Below are 19,810 nucleotides of genomic sequence, written 5' to 3'. Positions count from 1 at the left end.
ACATCCATATCTGTACTTAATTACCCTCATAATCATTTACATCTCATATGCATAACATATTCGTACTCTTAATGATGTCATTTACAAAGCATATACATATATATATATATATATATATATATATACAGGTATACATAGCGTACCCGACCATAGAGGTTAGATGTTTCATACATACTTGGCCAACCAAGGCTCAAGGTTATATCTACCTGGCCCTACCAAGGCTTCAGGGTTATCCGTACCATCTGCATATGTGTGCGCGTGTTACGTAATCATATACATACTCTATACATATTCATATACATATATTCTACCCGGCATTATAAGCTCGGGGTCCCATTGTAGCCCTTCATAGGCACATATACATATACAATAGCTCATAAGCATCTTTGGCATCATTTTGCTCTCAACATCATACTATCATCACCATTATCGTTACATCTATATTATAGGCTTATTCGTCATGTGAGGAACTTAGTACAATCGTAGTGCATATCAAGCATCGTGAGCTTACTAGCTCGGAATATAAGTCATTGAAGACATCATAAGCTTATAGAGCATTTGAGGTTTGGCCAAAGAACCATGCCTTATGAAAGAAGGGTTAGCCTTATATACCTTTTCATTGAACTATTTTATACTTGCACGTACTCCTTGGATGCTCACGTTTCTACCTTCATTAAAGTTGTACTATCATTAGAATCGACAATTAGCACACATGGCTAAAGCTAGAGAAAATCGGACAACATTTCCTTTATTTATACGACATTCCTCCATATCATAATTCAACTTCCAAACATCAACAACACATTCACAATATCATAACAATGGCCATTAATCATCCACATTATCTAGGTTTCTCAATTCACTTTCATTTATCCATATTCATGGTCACAACATCCAACTTCGTCCATTCATTTACAATGTCTATTTCATGGTCTTAACATCATTTATAACACATTCATGTCACCACACAACAACAATCATGATTCAATTCGAACTATTTCTCAAAACATCACTATTCATCATTCATGACCCATTTTGCTATACTCTTCTAATGTCCAAGCATTTTAACTCTCAAATACCTCAAACGACATATAAATATCATGAATATTACCTTAGAAGTTATAGGAACAAGCCTTAGTTGATAATACTCCACTTGAGCAAAAACCCTAGTTTTCCTCCATTTGGATTTCTTGACTTGAATGGCCTTTAATGGGTTTCCTTACTCTTGATTCACTTGGTTTATGTTATTGATGGCTTACAATCCTTGAAAACTTGTGTAATAAATGTAGAGAGATGTTTTAGAGAGAAGGATGAAATGTGGAAATTATTTCATGAACTTGGTCCCTTATTAAATAACCCATCACTGATCTGTCGGGGTCCATTATACGGTTCGTATAATCGTTATACGTCCGTATAATTGACCGTAGAACGTGCCTTTCCTTCACCCTTCACTGTGACCATTTGACGGTTCATTATACGGGCCGTAAAACTTTATGCGGTCCGTATAACTAACCGTAAAATTGCACCAGTGAGCAACCCTCGCTGTGATGGTTTTACGGTCCATTATACGGTCCGTAAAACATTATACGGTTCGTATAATGTACCGTAAAACTCACCAGTCCACTGAACTTGTTCTCGTCACCTCGTTGATCTCCAATCCTTATGGAACCTTCTTATCACCTGTTTAACACTTCATTAGCAATCTAAGGGACGCTATAACTCTTTCCCAAAATGCCCTTAAGTCATCATTATCCCGATACTCGTATTTCACTGGTTCATTCATTTGCATACCAACGGAATATTTTTCCGAGGTGTAACAATTTATTAGGCCCAGTTCGTCACCGTGGGGAGCACCTGTCCTATTTGTGCGAAAGAAAGACGGTTCCCTGCGGAAGTACATCGATTATAGACAATTGAATAAAGTGAAAATTAAGAACAAATATCCGCTACCAAGAATTGATGATTTGTTTGATCAGCTGCAGGGCGCCAAGTGGTTTTCCAAAATCGATCTAAGATTGGGTTATCACCAAGTGAGGGTTAGAGAAAAAGATATTCGTAAAATAACTTTCAGAACAAGGTATGGCCACTACGAATTTCGGGTAATGTCGTTTAGGTTGACGAATGCTCTAGCAGTGTTTATGAACTTGATAAACAATGTATTCAGGACACTCTTAGATCTGTTCGTGATCATGTTCATTGACGATATTCTTGTTTACTCTCGGACGGAATCTGAGCATGCGAACCATTTGCATATTGCCCTTGGAATTCTTCAGACTCGAGAATTGTATGCAAAATTTTCAAAATGCGAGTTTTCGTTGAATTCTGTGACTTTTCTGGGCCATGTTATTTCAGCTGATGGCATTCGAGTTGACACTCAGAAAATTAAGGTTGTGAAGACTTGGCCAAGGCCTACATCGCCCACGGAAGTTCGTAGTTTTATGGGATTGGCAGGCTATTATAGAAGATTTATGGAAGGGTTTTCTTCCATTTCAGCACCGTTGACGAAGCTAACTCAGAAATCAGCGAAATTTCAATGGACTGATGCTTGTGAAAGCAGTTTCCAAGAGTTGAAAAACAGATTGACTTCAGCCCCAGTCCTGACACTTCCAGAAGGGCCAGATGGTTATGTTATATATTGCGATGCTTCGGGAGTTGGCTTAGGATGTGTATTGATGCAGCAGGGTAAAGTCATTGCTTATGCTTCGAGGCAGTTGCGAAAACATGAGAAGAATTATCCAACTCTTGATCTTGAATTGGCTGCGGTTATTCATGCATTAAAGATGTGGAGACATTACCTATATGGTGTTCATGTTGATATTTATACAAATCACAAGAGTCTCCAATATATCTTCGAGCAGAAGGAGTTAAATCTTCGACAGAGACGGTGGTTGGAATTATTGAAAGATTATGATGTGAGTATTTTATACCACCCCGGAAAGGCGAACGTAGTGGCTGATACGCTTAGCCGCAAAGCAATGGGAAGTCTATGTGAGGTTCCTCCAGAGAAGAAAGAATTAACCCGTGAGCTTCACCAACTAGCCATCCTTGGAGTTCTCCTAATAGATTCAGGCAATGCAGGAATTGGTATTCATAACCCAACTGTTTCATCCTTGGCTATAGAAGTGAAAGAACGTCAATATCAAGATTTTCAATTGAGCCTCTACAGAGATACATTTCATGAGAAAGAGAAGTCTCCATTTGAACTTTCTATAAATGGAGTTCTCAGATACCGAGGTAGGCTATGTGTTCCGAATGTTGCGGAATTACGTCGTTGAATCTTAGAAGAAGCAAATTATTCTCGGTATTCTATCCACCTAGGGGCGACAAAAATGTATCATGATCTCAAGCTAATGTATTGGTAGGATGGAATGAAAAAGGACATAGCAGAATTTGTAGCACAATGTCCAAATTGCCAACAAGTAAAAATCGAACATCAGAAGTCAGGAGGGTTATTACAAGCAATGGAAATTCCAACATGGAAATAGGAAGCGATAAATATGGATTTCATTGTGGGGTTACCTCGTTCCCGAAGGAAGTATGACTCCATATGGATGGTCGTGGACAGACTCACGAAATCAGCCCATTTTCTTCAAGTTAGAACCACATATTTAGTAGGAGATTATGCAAGATTGTATCTTAAGCAAATTGTGAGGCTTCATCGTGTTCCGTTATCTATTATCACAGATAGAGGAGCACAATTTACAGCTAAATTCTGGAAGTCTTTCCAATAAGGTTTGGGTACTCAGGTAAATCTTAGCACGGCGTTTCATCCGCAAACTGATGGACAAGCCGAACGCACTATTCAGACATTGGAAGATATGTTACAGGCATACGTGCTAGATTTTGGTGGTAATTAGGATGATCACTTGCCTCTAATTGAGTTCGCATACAACAACAGCTATCATTCCAGTATCCAGATGGCCCCGTATGAAGCTCTATATGGAAGAAAGTGTAGATCCCCAATTGGGTGGTTTAAAGTCGGGGAGACACAGTTAATAGGTCCTGAATTGATTCAACAAGAAGTGGAAAAGGTCAAGATTATCGGAGATCGATTATTGACAGCCTAAAGTCGCCAAAAATCCTATGCAGACAACCGCCAGCGAGACTTAGAATTTCAAGTTGATGATTGGGTATTTCTGAAGGTATCACCAATGAAAGGCGTGATGAGATTTGGTAAGAAAGGCAAGTTAAGTCCTCGATATATTGGACCTTACAAGATTATCTGCAAGGTGGGTCAAGTAGCATATGAATTGGACTTACCTCCAGAACTAGAATCAATCCATCCGATTTTCCATGTCTCAATGCTCCATAAATGCGTCGGAGATCCTACTAGGATCGTGCCAGTAAATGATGTTCAAATGACAGAAGGATTGTGTTACACCCCGTATCTTCGAAGAGCACTTATCAAATTTGAAACGTAGGTACGTTGAGTTATGGTTAAGTAAAACCACTTTGGAATATGAGGAGCAAGCATTATTAAGTATACTTAATAAGTGAAGGATGTATATAAGGTATACCGGAGGGTTTTATAAGGAAATGAGTGGAAGAAATGGAGTAGTACGACTTTGGAAAAAGGATGGGTAATGTTTTGTGTGAAAATATTTGTCCAACTTGGTGGACGAATATCTCGTAGCATATGAAGTGTTTTAAAGTGAAAAAAAAGCCTAAAATGATGTTCGTCGAGTCTAGTTTCCAACACAACAAACCGCTCATCGATTGGATTTCGGAGTAGAGAATTATGGACGTTACAAGTTCAGCTGACAGAGCAGAATGCATGCTACAGTACTGCTACAGTACTGCTACAGTACCCCACTTGCTACAGCACTACTACAGTATCGACTTTCTACAGTACTGCTACAGTAAAATGATACAGTGAACCCGACCCGAATTCGACCCTTATAAAAAGGGTAAGGACCCATTTTTTCACCAAATTTTGCTAGAAATTTCCGAAAATTGAAGAGAGACAGGGAAACAAAAAGTGAGCAATTTTTAAGCGACAGAGTATTAGTTTAGGTTCGGATAGCGTGTGGTCTTGATTCTAGCATTGTGGTGTGGTGGATTCTAGCATGGATTCAAAGAGGATATTGGAGATCTTGCTATTTCAATGAGAATAAGGTATGAATCTTCTTCTAATTACGTTAATACTGGTTTATTCGCGAAGATAAAGTCGTTAAATAATTGTGTAGTAAGTTGGTTACTTATGGAAGTTGGAAAACAGCGTGTGGGCTGTTTTATGGTACATATTGGTGATGGAAATGATGTTATTGATGTTGGTATTGTTGTTGTTGTTGTTGGCTGCTGAATTGAGATTTTGGGCTAGACATATAAATAGAGGAGATGCTGCCGAAATTTCGGCAGATTCTAGAAAGATTTATTTGGAGGCTTAGGATAAGTATGTAACAACGAGCCTAACAATAGAATGAATGGTTTTATATGTAGATTTCAAGACAAGAGGTAGGTTGGAAAGTCGAGAAGCGAGCTCCCAGGTATGTTAAGGCTAGTCCCTTTCTTTCAAATGCATGATTCTTACGTTGTGATTCCACATATGTTTCCATAACCTCCCTATTTCCAAGAGTTAGAAACTCATGATTCTTAAAAGCTTCCTATGATACTAAAGATGAGATGTTTTCTATAATGTCTTTACCATCAAAAGTTAAAGTTTCACGATTCCAAGAGTTTCTTATGACGCTAAAGATGAGTATGCTTTATAAGGACAAAGAAGATGAGATGTTTTTGTTACACCTCAAAAAATTTTCCATTGATACGCAAGTGAATAGAATAGTGAAAAGTACGAGTATACGGCATTTTAATAGGTAAGAAATGACATTCGATGACCCTAGTTAAGATTTCAAAGATGTTTGAGATAGGGGAAGAAAGTTGGCCAAGAGAAGGCAAGGCATACGATAGGTATCGGAAAGGAATTACGAGTAACGTGTTAACGAGGGTTTAATGATGTCCTAGAGGAGAGTGATAACATTCCTTAGATTGGTATTAAGGTGTTAAACAAGTGTTAAGATGGTTCCATTAGGATTGGAGACCTAACGAGTCGACGAAAACGAGCTTCTGAATACTGGGGATTATACGGCAAAACATACTGGCCGTATAAAATATACGGTCCGTATGTTAGGACCGTATAATCAGCCCAGAATGGCATACTTCTCAGGACCAAACATACGGCCAAACATACGGCCCGTACAATATGTACGGACCGTATGTTGGTCCGTATACCTGGTCGGGGACTGAATGGTTCATTAAATAAAGGTTCCAAGTCTTATTTCATTTCACTTCCATATCACACCCCTTCTATCTAAAACATCTCTCTACATTTATTCCACAAGAATTCAAGAGGTATTAGTGATCAACAACATAAACTAAGTGAATCAAGTGCAAGAAAACCCATTAAAGGTCATTCAAGTCAAGAAATCTCATTGGAGATGAACTAGGGTTTTTGCTCAAGTGAAGTATTACCAACCAAGGATTGTTCCTACAACATCTAAGGTAAGATTTATGGTATTTCTATGTTGTTTACGGTATTTGAGAGTTGAAATACTTGGATTGTAGAAGGGTATAGAAAAATGGGTCATGAATGTGGAATAGTGCCATTTTGAGTAATCGTTTGAATTGAGTCATGATTCTTGATGTTTTGTGATATAAATATGTTACAAATGATGTTGAGAGCATGGGATAGGCAATGTATGTGAATGAACGTTGTCGTGTGTTATGATCATGGATATGGGTGGATGGAAGCGAGTGAGAAATATAGATAATGTGGATGAATAAAGATTATTGTTATGATATTTTAAATGTATTATTGATGTTTGGGAGTTGATATACGATATGGAGGAATGTGGTATAAATAAAGGAGATGCTGTCCGATTTTCTCTAGTTTTAGTCGTGTAGCTAGCTATCGATTTCTAATGATAGTATGACTTTAATGAAGGTAGAAACGTGAGCGCGGGAGGAGAACGCGCAAGTGGTAAAATAGTAGAACGGAAAGGTATGTAAGGCTAACCCTTCTTTCATAAGGCATGGTTCTTTGACCAATCATCTGAATCTTCTATAAGTCTATGATGTCCTTCAAATGATTCGATCTTCCGAGCTATTAAGCTCACGATTCTCGATATGCTACGATTGTACTAAGTTGCTCATATGACGAGTAAGCCTATAAAGATAAATGTAATGAATGACGATAATAGCGATGACAATAACGATGACGATGATGATAGTGATGTTAATAATAAAGATGCTTATGAGCTATTATGTATATATATCTATGTATGACTATTATGGGACCCCGAGCTTATAAGGCCGGGTAGAGTATGTATATGATTATGTAACACGCGCACACCTCTGCAGATGGTACGTATAACCCTGAAGCCTTGGTAGGGCCATGTGTGTGTAACCTTGAGCCTTGGTTGGCCAAGTATGTATGAAACACCGAACCTTCATGGTCGGGCATGCTATGTAAATGTTATGTATATGATATACATATGAGTATGAATAGGAAAATGATACGGATACGAATACGAATAAGACTATGTATATGAATACGATTATGGACGCAATATAAATGAATACGGATATAAGTACGGATACGGATATGGATGTATGTACACGAATACGCGCTAGTAGTGGAAAGTCCCTATGACAAGCAAGTAAGTGCTTATGACGACGATGCTAGTATCTCCCATCTTATGCTATTTCTTATGTTGCTTATTATGCTTCTACATTGATATTTATCATGCTTTACATACTCAGTACATTCTTCGTACTGACGTCCTTTTATTTGTGGACGCTGCGTCATGCCTGCAGGTCCCCAGGGAGACAGACTTGATCCTTAGCTACATTCTCAGGGACTACATAGCGGAGCTCCATTTCATTCGGAGCTATAACTTTTGGGTACTTATTCTTTTGTGTACATAATTATGGGCATAGCGGGGTCCTGTCCCGCCTGTATGTTATGACATACTCTCCTTAGAGGCTCGTAGACATGTGTATATGGTTAGATATGATTGGCCTTGACGGCCTATATTTTGGATTTCATTTTGTTAGCCTCGTCGGCTTATGTACATTGATATGGGCATAGATGTCAATGATGATATATATTGTTGTCCAATGGGACTAGTATGATTGATGAATAGAAATGTTTGTTTAAAATATGTGGCTCACCTATATGTAAATGTAAAGGTACGCTAAGGGGTGCCCGGGTGGGCTAGCACCAGGTGCCCGTCGCGGCCCCTAGTTGGGTCGTGACAAAAGTTGTATCAGAGCAGTTCAGTCCTAGGGTGTGTCTACGAGCCGTGTCTAGTAGAGTCTTGGTTATGGGTGTGTTGCGCGCCACACTTATAAACAAGAAGCTGCGGGCATTTTAGGAATAAATGACCTTCTTTCTTCATAAGAATTATGCGATAGAGCTATGATATAAGAACTTCTTGTTCCTTAACTGTGTGTTGTGTATTTCAGAAATGCCTGTAAAGAGAAAGGCTATAGCAGCCCAAAAGGGCAAGACGGTGGCAGAAAAGTGGGCTGAAAGAGGACCGCCACCGGTAGTAGAGGAAAGTGAGTCCTAGAGTGCGGCGCAATCTCAATCCTCCCGTTGAGTACCTATATTAGAGGAGCGTGACGGAGCCTCAGCCCCAGCTCCAGTACCTCCGGCTCCTCCACCGGATGGTTCAGGCCAAGATGTAAATGAGGTCATTCATTTGCTTACTCAATTGGTTGCTGCCCAGACTCAGCGGCAAAGTACAGGGCAAGGTGATAGGGCTGTTAGGGCAAGGGCCGGTGACTTCATTAGCTTGAACCCTCCAGAATTCTTTGGATCCAAGCCGGATGAGGACCCTCAAAACTTTATTGATGGGATGTTGAGGACGCTTCGTTTGATACATGCTTCGGACGCCGAATCGGTGGAGCTAGTGTTATATAGATTGAGGGATGTCTCGATCCATTGGTACACAGTTTGGATGGCTTCATGGGGAGCCAATGCACCTCCCTCGGTATGGCAACAGTTTGTTGATGATTTTCTCCGACATTATATGCCTCCAGAAGTTCGGCGAGCTAGAGCCGATAAGTTCTTGAATCTGAGGCAAGGTAGCATGAGTACTTTAGAGTATAGTCACCGCTTCAATTCTTTGGCTAGGTATGCTTCGGCCATGGTAGCGGATATGGTTGATCGAGTGCACCGATTTGTGAAAGGCCTAGGGCTACATTTGATGGATAGGTGCTTGACAGCGTCCCTTCAGAACAATATCGATATTGCACGCATTAAGGCTCATGCTCAGAATTTAGAAGAAAGTCTGCAACAGCAAAGAAGTGAACGTGAGCATGATAGGGGACATAGCAAGAGGGATAGATCTTTGGGTCCGATGAGTGAGTTTAGAGGCGGGCACAAATAGCAGTTTTCTAGACATTCGGGCCATTCTATGATTATGTGCCTCCACAGTTTTTAGGCCAGAGATTTGATAGATCCACTCATTCCGGGTGGAGTCAGAGATTTTCGGGATCTCTGTTTAGAGGTGATTCAGGTCAGGCGAGATCACACGTGCCACGATGTTCCCAGTGTGGGAAGTTACATTAGGGTCCATGTCGATCGGGTTCAGATGTTTGCTATTCATGTGGTCAACCAGGCCATATTATGCGTGATTGCCCCTCAGTTCATGGTAGAGGTAGGACCCGGCCATCAGGGTCGGTAGCCGATTCTTCAGCATCTGTACGCCCTATGGGGCCAGGTTCACATGCGCCAGTCGGCCATGGTAGAGGTATGTATGTTTTCCTTTTTATGCATTTGGGTCGTGTGTGGCCAAATCCCATTGCTATTATTTTGTGGCCCTGTGAGAAATTGTTATTATGGGTTGTTGTAACATGATGGTAGTGCCATATTATAGGGGAAACTCTGGCGAAATTTTTATAGAATCCCCGAGGACTTAACATTCGAGGACGAATGTTCTTAAGGGGGGGAGAATGTTACAACTCGAAAAAAATTTCGTTGATGCGCAAGTGAATAGACTAGTGAAGAGTACGAGTATACGGTATTTCAATAGGTAAGAAATGACATTCGATGACCCTAGTTAAGATTTCAAAGATGTTTGAGATAGGGGAAGAAAGTTTGCCAAGAGAAGGCAAGGCATACGATAGGTATCAGAAAAGAATTACGAGTAATGAGTTAACGAGTATTTAATGATGTCCTGGAGAAGAGTGATAACATCCCTTAGATTGGTATTGAGGTGTTAAACAAGTGTTAAGAAGGTTCCATTAGGATTGGAGACCTAACGAGTCGACGAAAACGAGCTTCTGAATACTGGGATTATACGGCAAAACATACTGGCCGTATAAAATATACGGTCCATATGTTAGGACCGTATAATCAGCCCAGAATGGCATACTTCTCAGGACCAAACATACGGCCAAACATACGGCCCGTACAATATGTACGGACCGTATGTTGGTCCGTATACCTGGTCGGGGACTGAATGGTTCATTAAATAAAGGTTCCAAGTCTTATTTCATTTCACTTCCATATCACACCCCTTCTATCTAAAACATCTATCTACATTTATTCCACAATAATTCAAGAGTTATTAGTAATCAACAACATAAACTAAGTGAAACAAGTGCAAGAAAACCCATTAAAGGTCATTCAAGTCAAGAAATCTCATTGGAGATAAACTAGGGTTTTTGCTCAAGTGAAGTATTACCAACCAAGGCTTGTTCCTACAACATCTAAGGTAATATTTATGGTATTTATATGTTGTTTAAGGTATTTGAGAGTTGAAATACTTGGATTGTAGAAGGGTATAGAAAAATGGGTCATGAATGTGGAATAGTGCCATTTTGAGTAATCGTTTGAATTGAGTCATGATTCTTGATGTTTTGTGATATAAATATGTTACAAATGATGTTGAGAACATAGGATAGTCAATGTATGTGAATGAACGTTACCGTGTGTTATGATCATGGATATGGGTGGATGGAAGCGAGTGAGAAATATAGATAATGTGGATGAATAAAGATTATTGTTATGATATTGTAAATGTATTGTTGATGTTTGGGAGTTGATATACGATATGGAGGAATGTCGTATAAATAAAGGAGATGTTGTCCGATTTTCTCTAGTTTTAGCCGTGTATGCTAGCTATCGATTTCTAATGATAGTATAACTTTAATGAAGGTAGAAACGTGAGCGCGGGAGGAGAACGCACAAGTGGTAAAATAGTAGAAAGGAAAGGTATGTAAGGCTAACCCTTCTTTCATAAGGCATGGTTCTTTAACCAATCATCTGAATCTTCTATAAGTCTATGATGTCCTTCAAATGATTCAATCTTCCGAGCTATTAAGCTCACGATTCTCGATATGCTACGATTGTACTAAGTTCCTCATATGACGAGTAAGCCTATAAAGATAGATGTAATGAATGACGATAATAGCGATGACAATAACGATGACGATGCTGATAGTGATGTTAATAATAAAGATGCTTATGAGCTATTATGTATATTAATCTATGTATGACTATTATGGGATCCCGAGCTTATAAGGCCGGGTAGAGTATGTATATGATTATGTAACGCGCGCACACCTCTGCCGATGGTACGGACAACCCTGAAGCCTTGGTAGGGCCAGGTATGTGTAACCTTGAGCCTTGGTTTGCCACGTATATATGAAACACCGAACCTTCGTGGTCAGGCATGCTATGTAAATGTTATGTTTATGATATGGTTATGTATATGATATAGATTTGAGTATGAATAAGAAACATGATACGGATACGAATACGAATAAGACTATGTATATGAATACGATTATGGACGCAATGTAAATAAATACGGATACGGATATGGATGTATATACACGAATACGCGCTAGTAGTGGAAAGTACTTATGACAAGCAAGTAAGTGCTTATCACGACGATGCTACTATCTCCCATCTTATGCTATTTCTTATGTTGCTTATTATGCTTCTACATTGATCTTGATCATGCTTTACATACTCAGTACATTCTTCGTACTGACGTCCTTTTATTTGTGGACGCTGCGTCATGCCCGCAGGTGCCCAGGGAGACAGACTTGATCCTTAGCTACATTCTCAGGGACTATATAGCGGAGCTCCATTTCATTCGGAGCTATAGCTTTTGGGTACTTATTCTTTTGTGTACATAATTATAGGCATAGCGGGGTCCTGTCCCACCTATATGTTATGACATACTCTCCTTAGAGGCTCATAGACATGTGTATATGGTTAGATATGATTCTCCTTGACGGCCTATATTTTGGATTTCATTTTGCTTGCCTCGTCGGCTTATGTACATTGATATGGGCATAAATGTCAATGATGATATAAAGGTATTGTTGTCCAATAGGACTAGTATGATTGATGAATAGAATTGTATGTTTAAAATATGTGGCTCACCTAGATGTATGTGTAAAGGTACGCTAAGGGGTGCCCGGGTGGGCTAGCACCGGGTGCCCATCGCGGCCCCTAGTCGGGTCGTGACAGTTTTCTATGATGAGATGTTTTATATTATGCGCATGATGATGATGATTTTGATTCTAGAAGTTCCAAAGCTTATGATTTTAATGCTATTATGAGTTTTCGAGTTTATTTCATGATTTCCTTGAATTGCTCATTGTTGTTGGTCTCACCTCATGAATTGTTCCTTCGAGGTGAGATATATCTATGATGATTATTCCATAATATAAATCGGAGGTTACCGACCTTACGTCACCCCGATAGAGTTGTAGCTTTCACTTGGGCTCTCATGCATGCTTTATAATTATGTATGTATTTTAATAACACCGTGCCTACATGGCCGGGCAGTATAACACCGTGCCGTCCAATAGGCGGCCGAGCAGACACACCACTGCAGTGGGAAGTTTATGATTACCCCGGACGCGGGAGGCCTGGACGCGGGCTAATGATTATCACACCGTGCCTAAATGGCCGGGCAGCATTACACCATACCTATATGGTCGGGCAGTTTACTTGTAAATATTTATATGTTGTTTCAAAAGGTAAGGTTAGCATACATGATATCCGCCTTAAGAGGAAAGGTAAGGTTAGCATGCATGACATCCCCCTTAAGAGGCAAATAGAGGTACATGTTATTCCCTTACTCTATGCCGTGTTGTGCTTTACGTCTCTTACTATGATCTTATAGTATTATTCAATTCTGCCTTACATACTCGGTACATTGTTCGTACTGACGCCCCTTTGCCTGGGGGCGCTGCGTTTCATGCCACGTAAATGTATACAGATGAGTAGAAGACATTGGCTATAGGATGTTCCCAGGCTATCAGCTAGATTGGTGAGCTACATCTCAGTTCGGAGTGTTGCCGAGTCAAAGTACTTATGTTATGGTATTGTGTATATGTTAGAGACTTTGCAGACAGTGTCCTGTGGATAGTGCGATGAGGAGTCGACAGTTGTGTAAAGCGACCGTATAGGTCGATGTGTTTTCAAGCTTTATCCTCAAGGATTTTATTTGTGACTAAAGGTTCTCTTGAATTAACGATAAGGGAGAAGTCCCTGATTTGACAAAAAAGTTTTATTGAAAAGTTTTCTGTACCTGACGGAAGCGTCATTTCATATATTAAAGGTTCACAAAAAGTTGTGACTCATGGATGGAATGGTAGTATGGCACTCAACCGAGTAGGGTCTTGGGTGTCAGTCGCGGCCCTCCAGTTTGGGTCGTGACAGAAGTGGTATCAGAGCAGTTCGTCCTAGGGGTTGAATGCAAAGTCGTGTCCAGTAGAGTCTTGTTTATGGTGTGTTGCGTGCCACATTTATAAACAGGAGGCTACAGGGTATTTAGGATGGTTACTCTTCTTTCATATCTAAGATCCTGCGATAAGAGTCGAGTCATAGGAAATGAAATTCCTTGCACTAACCCTTGATTTCAGCAGAAGAATGTGTCACGACCCAGCCCCGTGGGCCATGACTAGTGCCCGAGCTGGACACCCGTATGTACATGTCAAACATAATCGGACTGATACTATAGGTCCTCAAACAATCACAACGTAATAACATACGCAAGCCGACGAGGCTGTCACTGTATAAACTTTTATTCCACGCAAGTCGCCAAGGCTACCACTACATATCAGAATATTACGCAAGCCGACAAGGCTGCCACTACGAAACGATGATATATGCAAGCCGGCAAGGCTGCTACAACAGAACAATAATATATGCAAACCGTCAAGGCTGCCATAACAAAACGATAATATATGCAAGCCGGCAAGGCTGCTACAGTGCTAGAACATCCATAAGACCATATAGGCACAACTGACCACATCTGAACACAACCCACATACATGTCTACAGACCTCTAAGAGTATCAACAGTAACATATGACGGGACAGGGCCCCGTCGTACCCCTGGACAAAAACATATAAATATATACATATCAGGAAGTCTGTACCAAAATCTAGGCTCCGGAACGACGGAGCTCTCCAAGACAGCAGAAAGGAAATCCTAAGCTAGCGGATTACCAAAGCAAGTATCTGCACCTGCGAGCATGAAACGCAGCCCCCCGAAGAAAGGGGGTCAGTACAGAATATGTACTGAGCATGTAAAGCATGAAATACAGTAAAAGGATCATAACTGAAATAAGGAGTACAAGAAACAAGTACAATGTTCAGAATACCAAAACACTTTCCTTTGAAACATAAATCATGCATGTCAATATCGTATATCATATACATATATACCATACCCGGCCCTCTAGTGAGAGACTCGGTGAATAAAGTCATCTTATGCCCTCCTGGCCGCCATAACATGTCATCATATCATCATATCATCATATATATGTATATATACCGTACTCGGCCCTCTAGTGAGGGACTCGGTGAACAATGCAGTGAAACTGTGCACGAAAACATACCCGGCCCGGGACTCGGTGAAAGACATATTGAGGCATGCACGAGCAGAGTAATAAGAAACTATATGCAATTTAAAAACATTTTCAAAGACTCAATAGAATGATCAACATGAATTACCATTCGAAAATTAGGACAATAGTCGTATCAAATACCTTTCGAATGTCACTCGGAACATATCAAACATCCCTTGAATGTCATCATAAGTATATCACAAAGCCTTAAGAATCATAGTCCTATGTCACTATAGTATGAAACACCTTATAGAAGTCCAGTCACTAGTTATCATAGAGTTCCTAAGAATAGGAACGGATATATATCGACTATTAACCAACGTACAGAAAACTGATGAGGGAGGCTCAATCACTTGAGAATTGTAACATCAAGAAGTGAATAAGAATCATAAATATCACTCAAAGCTTATGAATGGAATTAGCCCAAAGTTCATATCATTCATCACTTAAATATAAGACATGCCAAAAGAAGGAAGGAACGGCTTTACATACCTGTTAGCGACTATTCGTGAATCCTTTCGCCTCGTCGCTCTTTTAGCTTATTTATATAAGAGTAACGTTATCGTTAGTACTATATTTTCTAGTTCACAATCTACAGCCCATTCTTATAGATCCTATATTTCAGCTTATATACTCTCGTTTAGAGTTTCCTATTAACTAAAGACTCAACGAAAATCGGGCAGCACTTCCCCTATATGTTCGCCTATCCCAAATTTCCAGTTGCCCTCCTGTTGACACAGAAATACCAACAACAACATATGGACATAATCATACCTTCAATTCTTTCAATTCAACAAGAATAACAACATGTTCATATCAACACAACTTCAACCTTAACTTTCTAATTCTTTTCATTCATTCACCATATAATCCATGACAACAACAACAACTATAATACAACTTAAAATTAATTTACCACGCCTAATTAGAGCACCCCCCCTACACGGCTCAATTTACATTTCAACACCAACATCTACAACTTCTTATATTCATCACATATCTACCAATTTATACAAGTTTAAATTGTTTCCAAAATGTGTATAAAAAGAGATCAAATATTACCTTAATCAACTTGGCTCGAAGAATCAATTCACGTCGTAACCCTTTGAATGTGTATAACAATTTGCAATCTCAATTTCACTCCCTCACCTTCTCAAATCTCGGCCAAACCTTGCCTTGGCCGAGAGCTTCAAATTTGTTTCTTCAACCTTTTCTTTTCTTGTTCATCTTGGTGAATGATGTTTAAGGCATCATTTTGTGCTATATATGTGAGGCCCCTAAGCCCCACACGTGTCTCCCTAGGTGTCATCTAGTTGATGACTCTTTTTTTTTTAAATTAAAAATCGGGTGGGGCCCACTTGTATAATTAATTTTAATTAATTACTAATTCCCACTTAATAATCTAATCACAATTAATTAGTTCCTAATCTCCAATGATAATATTTTTTTTACACTAAATAAAATTTATAAACAATTAATTCTAATTTAGAAATTAAAAATTAAGGGTTCCTATTCCGTGTCCGGGAAGGGTTCCGTCTTTAACTCGCGTCGATTCCTTTGCGAATAACTCGATATATAAAAATACAGGGTATAACATTCTTCCCCCCTTTAGAACATTCGTCCTCGAATGTTGAATTGGTCCCGTAAGGTTCTATAAGAATTTTGGAAAGGTTTCCCTTATCGTCATAACATATAGTTTTATCAGGCAATCAATATAATCAAGTGAGGAGTTTAAGTTACCTGTAGGCATAGGGAACAAGTAAGGGTACTTGTTCTTCATCTCCCCCTCGGCTTCCCAGGTCATCTCTTCCCTGTTGTTGTTTCGCCATAACACTTTTACGGAAGTCACGTCTTTCGTTCGCAACCTCCTAATCTGCTGATCAAGTATGGCTATAGGTTGTTCCTCGTAGGATAACTCCTCTGTCACCTGGATATCATCTACGGGAAATACTCTGGAAGGATCGCCTATACATTTGCGAAGCATTGACACGTGGAAGACTGGATGCACTGCATCCAAATCAGCTGGTAGGTCTAACTCGTAAGCAACTCGGCCTACCTTATAGATAACCTGATAAGGCCCAATGTATCTCGGGCTTAGCTTCCCTTTCCTGTCGAATCTCATAACACCCTTTATGGGTGACACCTTCAGGAACACCCAGTCACCAACTTGAAATTCTAAGTATCGACGTCGATTATCTGCATATGATTTCTGCCGACTCTGGGCTGCCAGCAATCTCTCCTGAATAAGCTTTACTATGACAACAGCCTGCTGAACCATATCTAGGCCTATCAACTTAGTCTCACCAACATCAAACCAACCAATAGGTGATCTACACTTCCTCCCATACAAGGCCTCATACGGTGCCATCTGAATACTCGAATGGTAGCTGTTATTATAGGCGAACTCAATAAGTGTAAAAGGATCATCCCAGCTACCCCTGAAATCGATAACACAGGCCCGTAACATATCTTGTAGTGTCTGAATGGTACGCTCGGCCTGTCCGTCAGTCTGAGGGTGAAATGCTGTGCTGAGACTCACTTGTGTCCCCAATCCCTCCTGCAAGGATCTCCAGAAATTTGTTGTAAACTGGGCTCCTCTATCCGAGATAATAGCTGTGGGAACCCCGTGAAGTCTCACTATCTCCTTGAGGTACAACCTGGCATAGTCCTCAGCTGAATATGTAGTCCTGACTGGAATAAAATGGGCTGATTTTGTCAACCTATCAACGATGACCCAAATAGAGTCATATTTTCGCGGAGTGCGAGGTAAACCTGTGACGAAGTCCATATTGATCACCTCCCATTTCCAGGTCAGAATCTCTATCTCATGTAATAATCCCCCAGGCTTCTGGTGCTCGATCTTAACCTGTTGACAATTCGGACACTGGGCAACAAACTCTGCTATATCCTTCTTCATGCCATCCCACCAATACAAGCATCTGAGGTCATGATACATCTTCGTTGACCCTGGATGTACAGAATAACGGGCATAGTGTGCCTCCCCCATAACCTTTTGTCATAAGCCTACAACCGCAGGTACACATAATCTACCTTTGTATCGTAGCACCCCGTCAGGTGCAATCTCGAATAAGCTCTCTTCCTTTTGATGAGCTGCATCTCTATGATGTACAAGAATAGGGTCCTCGTACTGGTGTCTCTTTATCTCTTCTATAATAGAGGACTCGGGAACTCCTCGAACAGAAACTCCGCCCTCATCCGAATCAGCCAAACGGACTCCAAGATTAGCTAACTGGCAAATCTCATGAATTATCTCCTTCCGTTCTGGTTGTACATCTTCCAAGCTGCCCATAGATTTACGGCTGAGTGCATCTGCTACAACATTTGCTTTCCCTGGGTGGTATAGAATGTTAACATCATAGTCCTTCAGCAACTCTAACCACCGCCTCTGCCGCAAATTCAGCTCCTTCTGCTTAAAGATGTACTGGAGACTCTTATGATCTATATAAATGTCAACATGCACACCATATAAATAATGTCTCCATATTTTCAAAGCATGAATTACCGCTGCTAACTCCCGATCATGAGTAGGATAATTTCTTTCGTGCTTTCTAAGCTGTCGGGAGGCATAGGCTATAACTCCGCCGTGCTGCATCAACACGCAACCTAGCCCAACACCTGAGGCATCACAATAAATAACATAGCCATCTGGCCCCTCAGGAAGTGTTAAAACTGGAGCAGTAGTCAACTTATCCTTCAATAATTGGAAGCTTCGCTCACAAGCATCGGTCCAGTGAAACTTGGCTGCCTTTTGTGTTAGCCTTGTTAAAGGCGCTGAAATTGAGGCAAATTTCTCTACGAACCTCCTGTAATACCCTGCTAACCCCAGAAAACTGCATACTTCAGTAGGCGTCGTAGGTCTAGGCCAAGTCTTCACCGCCTCAATCTTCTGTGTATCTACCCGAATGCCATCAGCTCTGATAATATGCTCCAAGAATGCTACCGCAGTCAACCAGAATTCACATTTGGAGAACTTAGCATACAATTTTCTGGTGCTGGAGCACCCTAAGTACCGTCCTCAAATGATCGGCATGCTCCTCTTCTGACCGTGAATAGACCAGAATATCATCAATAAATACAATTATGAATAGGTCAAGGAATGGCTTGAACACTCGGTTCATCAAATCCATAAATGCTGCTGGAGCATTGGTCAGCCCAAAGGACATTACTCTAAACTCGTAATGCCCGTATCGAGTCCTGAATGCAGTCTTAGGAATATCTGTCTCCTTCACTCTTGTATCAATCATACTATTTCTTCTTTTAGCTATAAACTCGTCGTAGTTTACCCCTGCTTATCAGTTTCGTCGATACCTCAGTATAACATTTTGTTAAGATTTTTCCGGCCCTTTCTAAATCATCTCTTAGTATCACAAACCCTTCCAAATTATCCTAGCATTTCTTTTTACCATATTGATATCGACCTCATAAGTACTATTACCATCAATTCATCGGTTAATCTTTATCTCTTGAAGTCAAACGTACTTGCAACCTAGTCAAATCTTATTGTTACAGTTGGCGCGACTTTTCAAAAATATTACGAACTTATATGTCATTTTCTTGTTATTTCTCAGAAAATTTTGGCAGAGTTTCCTCTGTATTTCTTACTATCTCAAAACCTGCGCACAGGAAATACCAACAACGCCTCACAGGGCCAACATACACACATATATATTATATCGTATCGTAGCCGCACAGGGCTTCCTATATCAGTCACAAGATGAAAATGACGGACTTGCTTCGTGTATCCAACCCAAACTGTACCTGTCACTCTTTCCTGTTTATTTTCCCTCTCAATCTTTAACTGCAGGTTTCAATCATACCTGCAACATTCATACCGTATCTGACATGTACCCTGCTTACCTATCTTTTTACTGATTCTTTCAGCTTCTTCTGTTCACACCTTATAACTA

The sequence above is a fragment of the Lycium barbarum genome, chromosome 1 (genome assembly GCF_019175385.1).
Source record: "Lycium barbarum isolate Lr01 chromosome 1, ASM1917538v2, whole genome shotgun sequence".
NCBI classification, from domain to species: Eukaryota; Viridiplantae; Streptophyta; class Magnoliopsida; order Solanales; family Solanaceae; genus Lycium; species Lycium barbarum.
The sequence above is the reverse complement of the archived record's forward strand: the minus strand, read 5'-3'. Positions refer to the sequence as shown.